Source organism: Lithobates pipiens, unplaced genomic scaffold, assembly GCF_037356315.1.
Source record: "Lithobates pipiens isolate NorthernLeopardFrog02 unplaced genomic scaffold, aLitPip1_a1.2 Scaffold_27, whole genome shotgun sequence".
NCBI classification, from domain to species: Eukaryota; Metazoa; Chordata; class Amphibia; order Anura; family Ranidae; genus Lithobates; species Lithobates pipiens.
In genome coordinates this window covers 57,350-66,543 of record NW_027507788.1, presented here as the reverse complement: position 1 = coordinate 66,543, position 9,194 = coordinate 57,350, and positions in this window count along the sequence as shown.

The following is a 9,194-nucleotide window of genomic DNA, read 5'->3' as shown; positions in this document are numbered from 1 at the left end:
AGTCAGGTGGAAGGGGGAATATATGTATAGTAACACAGGGGGAATCATACCAGATCCAACCACAAGAGGGCAGAGTGACGGTAATATTATATGTATAGTAACACAGGGGAGTCATATCAGATACAACCACAAGGGGGCAGAGTGACGGTAATATTATATGTATAGTAATACAGGGGAGTCATACCAGATCCAACCACAAGGAGGCAGACTGACGGTAATATTATATGTATAGTAATACAGGGGGAGTCTTACCAGATCCAACCACAAGTGGGCAGAGTGACGGTAATATTATATGTATAGTAACACAGGGGGAGTCATACCAGATCTAACCACAAGGGGGCAGAGTGATGGTAATATTATATTATAGTAACACGGGAGTCATACCAGATCCAACCACAAGGGGGCAGAGTGATGGTAATATTATATGTATGGTAACACAGGGGAGTCTTACCAGATCAAACCACAAGGGGGCAGAGCGACAGTAATAATATATGTATAGTAATACAGGGGAGTCATACCAGATCCAACCACAAGGAGGCAGAGTGATGGTAATATTATATGTATAGTAATACAGGGGGAGTCTTACCAGATCCAACCACAAGGTGGCAGAGTGACGGTAATATTATATGTATAGTAACACAGGGGGAGTCATACCCGATCTAACCACAAGGGGGAGTCATACCAGATCCAACCACAAGGGGGCAGAGTGACGGTAATATTATATGTATGGTAACACAGGGGGGTCATACCAGATAAAACCACAAGGGGGCATAGTGACGGTAATATTATATGTATGGTAACACAGGGGAGTCATACCAGATCCAACCACAAGGGGGCAGAGTGACGGTAATATTATATGTATAGTAACACAGGGGAGTCATACCAGATCCAACCACAAGGGGGCAGAGTGATGGTAATTTTATACGTATAGTAACACAGGGGAGTCATACCAGATCCAACCACAGGGGGGCCGAGTGACGGTAATATTATATGTATAGTAACACGGGAGTCATACCAGATCCAACCACAAGAGGGCAGAGTGACGGTAATATTATATGTATAGTAACACAGGGGAGTCATATCAGATACAACCACAAGGGGGCAGAGTGACGGTAATATTATATGTATAGTAATACAGGGGAGTCATACCAGATCCAACCACAAGGAGGCAGACTGACGGTAATATTATATGTATAGTAATACAGGGGGAGTCTTACCAGATCCAACCACAAGTGGGCAGAGTGACGGTAATATTATATGTATAGTAACACAGGGGGAGTCATACCAGATCTAACCACAAGGGGGCAGAGTGATGGTAATATTATATTATAGTAACACGGGAGTCATACCAGATCCAACCACAAGGGGGCAGAGTGACGGTAATATTATATGTATGCTAACACAGGGGAGTCTTACCAGATCCAACCACAAGGGGGCAGAGTGACAATAATATTATATATATGGTAACACAGGGGAGTCATACCAGATCAAACCACAAGGGGGCAGAGCGACAGTAATAATATATGTATAGTAATACAGGGGAGTCATACCAGATCCAACCACAAGGAGGCAGAGTGACGGTAATATTATATGTATAGTAATACAGGGGGAGTCTTACCAGATCCAACCACAAGGTGGCAGAGTGACGGTAATATTATATGTATAGTAACACAGGGGGAGTCATACCCGATCTAACCACAAGGGGGAGTCATACCAGATAGAACCACAAGGGAGCAGAGTGATGGTAATATTATATGTATAGTAACACAGGGGAGTCATACCAGATCCAACCACAAGGGGGCAGAGTGACGGTAATATTATATGTATGGTAACACAGGGGGGTCATACCAGATAAAACCACAAGGGGGCATAGTGACGGTAATATTATATGTATGGTAACACAGGGGAGTCATACCAGATCCAACCACAAGGGGGCAGAGTGACGGTAATATTATATGTATAGTAACACAGGGGGAGTCATACTAGATCCAACGACAAGGGGGCAGAGTGACGGTAATATTATATGTATAGTAACACAGGGGAGTCATACCAGATCCAACCACAAGGGGGCAGAGTGATGGTAATTTTATACGTATAGTAACACAGGGGAGTCATACCAGATCCAACCACAAGGGGGCAGAGTGACGGTAATATTATATGTATAGTAACACAGGGGGAGTCATACTAGATCCAACCACAAGGGGGCAGAGTGACGGTAATATTATATGTATGCTAACACAGGGGAGTCTTACCAGATCCAACCACAAGGGGGCAGAGTGACAATAATATTATATATATGGTAACACAGGGGAGTCATACCAGATCAAACCACAAGGGGGCAGAGCGACAGTAATAATATATGTATAGTAATACAGGGGAGTCATACCAGATCCAACCACAAGGAGGCAGAGTGACGGTAATATTATATGTATAGTAATACAGGGGGAGTCTTACCAGATCCAACCACAAGGTGGCAGAGTGACGGTAATATTATATGTATAGTAACACAGGGGGAGTCATACCCGATCTAACCACAAGGGGGAGTCATACCAGATAGAACCACAAGGGAGCAGAGTGATGGTAATATTATATGTATAGTAACACAGGGGAGTCATACCAGATCCAACCACAAGGGGGCAGAGTGACGGTAATATTATATGTATGGTAACACAGGGGGGTCATACCAGATAAAACCACAAGGGGGCATAGTGACGGTAATATTATATGTATGGTAACACAGGGGAGTCATACCAGATCCAACCACAAGGGGGCAGAGTGACGGTAATATTATATGTATAGTAACACAGGGGGAGTCATACTAGATCCAACGACAAGGGGGCAGAGTGACGGTAATATTATATGTATAGTAACACAGGGGAGTCATACCAGATCCAACCACAAGGGGGCAGAGTGATGGTAATTTTATACGTATAGTAACACAGGGGAGTCATACCAGATCCAACCACAGGGGGGCCGAGTGACGGTAATATTATATGTATAGTAACACGGGAGTCATACCAGATCCAACCACAAGGGGGCAGAGTGACGGTAATATTATATGTATGGTAACACAAGGGGGTCATACCAGATAAAACCACAAGGGGGCGGAGTGACGGTAATATATGTGTAGTAACACAGGGGGGGGGGGTCATACCAGATAAACCCACAAGGGGGCAGAGTGATGGTAATATTATATGTATAGTAACACAGGGGAGTCATACCAGATCCAACCACAAGGGGGCAGAGTGACAGTAATATTATATGTATGGTAACACAGGGGGGTCATACCAGATAAAACCACAAGGGGGCATAGTGACGGTAATATTATATGTATGGTAACACAGGGGAGTCATACCAGATTCAACCACAAGGGGGCAGAGTGACGGTAATATTATATGTATAGTAACACAGGGGGAGTCATACCAGATCCAACGACAAGGGGGCAGAGTGACGGTAGTATTATATGTATGGTAACACAGGGGCGTCATACCAGATCCAACCACAAGGGGGCAGAGTGATGGTAATATTATATGTATAGTAACACAGGGGAGTCACACCAGATCCAACCACAGGGGGGCCGAGTGACGGTAATATTATATGTATAGTAACACGGGAGTCATACCAGATCCAACCACAAGGGGGCAGAGTGACGGTAATATTATATGTATGGTAACACAGGGGAGTCATATCAGATCCAACCACAAGGGGGCAGAGTGACGGTAATATATGTGTAGTAACATGGGGGGGGTCATACCAGATAAACCCACAAGGGGGCAGAGTGATGGTAATATTATATGTATAGTAACACAGGGGAGTCATACCAGATCCAACCACAAGGGGGCAGAGTGACGGAAATCTTATATGTATAGTAACACAGGGGGGGTCATACCAGATCCAACCACAAGGGGGCGGAGTGACGGTAATATTATATGTATGGTAACACAGGGGGGTCATACCAGATAAAACCACAAGGGGGCATAGTGACGGTAATATTATATGTATGGTAACACAGGGGAGTCATACCAGATCCAACCACAAGGGGGCAGAGTGACGGTAATATTATATGTATAGTAACACAGGGGAGTCATACCAGATCCAACCACAAGGGGGCAGAGTGATGGTAATTTTATACGTATAGTAACACAGGGGAGTCATACCAGATCCAACCACAGGGGGGCCGAGTGACGGTAATATTATATGTATAGTAACACGGGAGTCATACCAGATCCAACCACAAGAGGGCAGAGTGACGGTAATATTATATGTATAGTAACACAGGGGAGTCATATCAGATACAACCACAAGGGGGCAGAGTGACGGTAATATTATATGTATAGTAATACAGGGGAGTCATACCAGATCCAACCACAAGGAGGCAGACTGACGGTAATATTATATGTATAGTAATACAGGGGGAGTCTTACCAGATCCAACCACAAGTGGGCAGAGTGACGGTAATATTATATGTATAGTAACACAGGGGGAGTCATACCAGATCTAACCACAAGGGGGCAGAGTGATGGTAATATTATATTATAGTAACACGGGAGTCATACCAGATCCAACCACAAGGGGGCAGAGTGACGGTAATATTATATGTATGCTAACACAGGGGAGTCTTACCAGATCCAACCACAAGGGGGCAGAGTTTCAATAATATTATATATATGGTAACACAGGGGAGTCATACCAGATCAAACCACAAGGGGGCAGAGCGACAGTAATAATATATGTATAGTAATACAGGGGAGTCATACCAGATCCAACCACAAGGAGGCAGAGTGACGGTAATATTATATGTATAGTAATACAGGGGGAGTCTTACCAGATCCAACCACAAGGTGGCAGAGTGACGGTAATATTATATGTATAGTAACACAGGGGGAGTCATACCCGATCTAACCACAAGGGGGAGTCATACCAGATAGAACCACAAGGGAGCAGAGTGATGGTAATATTATATGTATAGTAACACAGGGGAGTCATACCAGATCCAACCACAAGGGGGCAGAGTGACGGTAATATTATATGTATGGTAACACAGGGGGGTCATACCAGATAAAACCACAAGGGGGCATAGTGACGGTAATATTATATGTATGGTAACACAGGGGAGTCATACCAGATCCAACCACAAGGGGGCAGAGTGACGGTAATATTATATGTATAGTAACACAGGGGGAGTCATACTAGATCCAACGACAAGGGGGCAGAGTGACGGTAATATTATATGTATAGTAACACAGGGGAGTCATACCAGATCCAACCACAAGGGGGCAGAGTGATGGTAATTTTATACGTATAGTAACACAGGGGAGTCATACCAGATCCAACCACAAGGGGGCAGAGTGACGGTAATATTATATGTATAGTAACACAGGGGGAGTCATACTAGATCCAACCACAAGGGGGCAGAGTGACGGTAATATTATATGTATGCTAACACAGGGGAGTCTTACCAGATCCAACCACAAGGGGGCAGAGTGACAATAATATTATATATATGGTAACACAGGGGAGTCATACCAGATCAAACCACAAGGGGGCAGAGCGACAGTAATAATATATGTATAGTAATACAGGGGAGTCATACCAGATCCAACCACAAGGAGGCAGAGTGACGGTAATATTATATGTATAGTAATACAGGGGGAGTCTTACCAGATCCAACCACAAGGTGGCAGAGTGACGGTAATATTATATGTATAGTAACACAGGGGGAGTCATACCCGATCTAACCACAAGGGGGAGTCATACCAGATAGAACCACAAGGGAGCAGAGTGATGGTAATATTATATGTATAGTAACACAGGGGAGTCATACCAGATCCAACCACAAGGGGGCAGAGTGACGGTAATATTATATGTATGGTAACACAGGGGGGTCATACCAGATAAAACCACAAGGGGGCATAGTGACGGTAATATTATATGTATGGTAACACAGGGGAGTCATACCAGATCCAACCACAAGGGGGCAGAGTGACGGTAATATTATATGTATAGTAACACAGGGGGAGTCATACCAGATCCAACGACAAGGGGGCAGAGTGACGGTAGTATTATATGTATGGTAACACAGGGGCGTCATACCAGATCCAACCACAAGGGGGCAGAGTGATGGTAATATTATATGTATAGTAACACAGGGGAGTCACACCAGATCCAACCACAGGGGGGCCGAGTGACGGTAATATTATATGTATAGTAACACGGGAGTCATACCAGATCCAACCACAAGGGGGCAGAGTGACGGTAATATTATATGTATGGTAACACAGGGGAGTCATATCAGATCCAACCACAAGGGGGCAGAGTGACGGTAATATATGTGTAGTAACATGGGGGGGGTCATACCAGATAAACCCACAAGGGGGCAGAGTGATGGTAATATTATATGTATAGTAACACAGGGGAGTCATACCAGATCCAACCACAAGGGGGCAGAGTGACGGAAATCTTATATGTATAGTAACACAGGGGGGGTCATACCAGATCCAACCACAAGGGGGCGGAGTGACGGTAATATTATATGTAGAGTAACACAGGGGAGTCATACTAGATCCAACCACAAGGGGGCAGAGTGACGGTAATATTATATGTATGGTAACACAGGGGAGTCATACCAGATCCAACCACAAGGGGCGGAGTGACGGTAATATTATATGTATAGTAACACAGGGGAGTCATACAGGACCAACCACAAGGGGTCGGAGTGACAGTAATATATGTGTAGTAACACAGGGGGGTCATACCAGATCCAACCACAAGGGGGCGGAGTGATGGTAATATATGTGTAGTAACACAGGGGAGGGTCATACCAGATAAAACCACAAGGGGGCCGAGTGACGGTAATATTGTATGTATGGTAACACAGGGGTTGGCCATACCAGATCCAACCACAAGGGGGCAGCGTGACGGTAATATTATATGTATAGTAACACAGGGGGTGGTCATACCAGATATAACCACAAGGGGGCAGCGTGACGGTAATATTATATATATACGGTAATAGCACAGGGGAGTCATACCAGATACAATTACAAGGGGGCAGAGTGACGGTAATATTACATGTATAGTAACATAGGGGGAGTCATACCGGATCCAACCACAAGGGGGCATCATAACGAGTGTTATCTTCATATATTCGTCTGCGCATGCCTGAGCCGCCATTTTTTATAATACCATATGCAGTGGTCCTCAACAAGATGGCCATGTTTCGTTAGGTTCGGCGACCGGTCAGAATGTTTAACGGAAGTGACGTTTCGTCGCCGAACTCCTCCATAGTAAAGATACACTGAGAAGGGAAAGCGGACATCTTGTTACACCCACCGGAGTTTTGCATTTTACACCTATTTTAACATTAAAGTGCGTTTATATAGTGAAATACAGGACTTAGAACTCCGCCTGACTGGTTAGATGTTAAAAGCAGCGGCAAGCCTGCCAATCTCACAGGTTTGCTTATCTGATAGAAGATCGCTGCTTTTAAAATTCAACATCTAACCAGTCAGACGGAGTTCTAAGTCCTGTTTTTCACTATATAAACGCACTTTAATGTTAAAATAGGTGTAACAAGATGTCCGCTTTTTTCCTTCTTACCATAGAGTGCGGAGTGTAGCAAGATGGCGCCGATTGACGTCACTTCCGATACATTCTGAAACATCGGTCCTCAATAAAATGGCGGACTGGTCGTACTATAAAGCCCACTTCACGTAGCTCTTGAGTCATTACGTGAAATTAATCTCCATGCGTTTCAGTTTCTCTATAACAAAATAAAGTCCAGATCCAAGTCTAAGAAACATTATACATTTTTCAGTTAGATTGTTGGGCGGAGCCTGGCCAGTTACCCCGCCTTTGTAAACCACGGCCGTTGGACATGGAAACGCCCAACGCACAGTGATTGGTGCTCCATATTCTACAAAGCGGCAGCAGAGCCCGACAGGGAAATCTAACTGTATGAGGAAAATGTCCTGGACGGCCGCCATATTACCGAAGACCAGAGTTTTATCCCGCTCGTTATAATGGCAGCTGCTCTGGTCCTCCGCAATACATTAAACAGAAAAGTCCTCATCGCCGCCATTTTCCTAAGGATCATATAAAATGGCAGCGGACTGGGCATGCGCTTTATGTCATGTAAACACTATGCTGCCACCTACTGGCTGATCCTAGTAGCGCTCACACTCATACGCGGAATATGACTGGTACTCTGTCGTCGCCTTGTGGATAAACGTGGTAGCACACTATATGGCCGTAAAATACTGCCATCTGGTGTTTTAACCTGGTATGACTTTCTCTGAAGGTCTCTCACATATTTTAAATTTTCCCAACACAATCCGGGCTGGCAAGGAGCACAGTGTGTCACGTCCACGGCAAAAAAATATTATTGAGGATCTGCTTAGTTTACAAGCAATAGGAGAAGAACTTGCTGTTCGTAGAAGCTATTAATCTTGGATGTCTGCGGCCGCCATCTTGTTGAAGACCGAGGCATTCACACCGGAAGTAGGATTGGGGAAATTGGTGAGATGAGGGATTAGGGGGAAGGAATGGGAGTGTATTTGGGTGATGAGGGCATGGGATAGATATGTGGGTAATAAGGGGGTGGAATAGGGATCTGGGGGGTTTATGGGGTAATAGGGGCATGTGATGGGGGGTGGAGGTATGTATGGGGAGAGTAGGGGGGTGGAATAGGGGAGATGGGGGTCTAGGAGGTGTATGAGGGGAGTAGAGGGATGTAATGGGGGTCATGGAGAAGGGGGGTTATGTGGGAGGAATTGGGGGATAGAATGGAGTGATGGGGGTCTGAGGGGTGTGTGGGGCGAATGTGGGTGATGGTGGCTGGGGGTGTATGGGTGAAGGGTGGTGTATGGATGGAATAGGGGTAATGGTGGGGGGGGGGGTGTATGGATGAAGGGGGTGATGAAATGGGGGGGGGGTTGATGGTGGCTGGGGAGGTGTATGGAGGTAAGGGGTGGATGGGATGGGTGTATACAGTGTATCCTTACTATGGAGGAGGGCTGGGTGTAGCAAGATGGCGGCGCATTCTGACACATTCTGACGGGTCGCCTAATCAGACAAAACACCGGTCCTCAATAAAATGGCGGACTAGTCGTTATACAGAACCCACTTCTTGTAGCTCCGGGTTCATTAGCTGAAAATAAACTGCATGCGGGTCATTTTCTCTCTAACAAAATAAT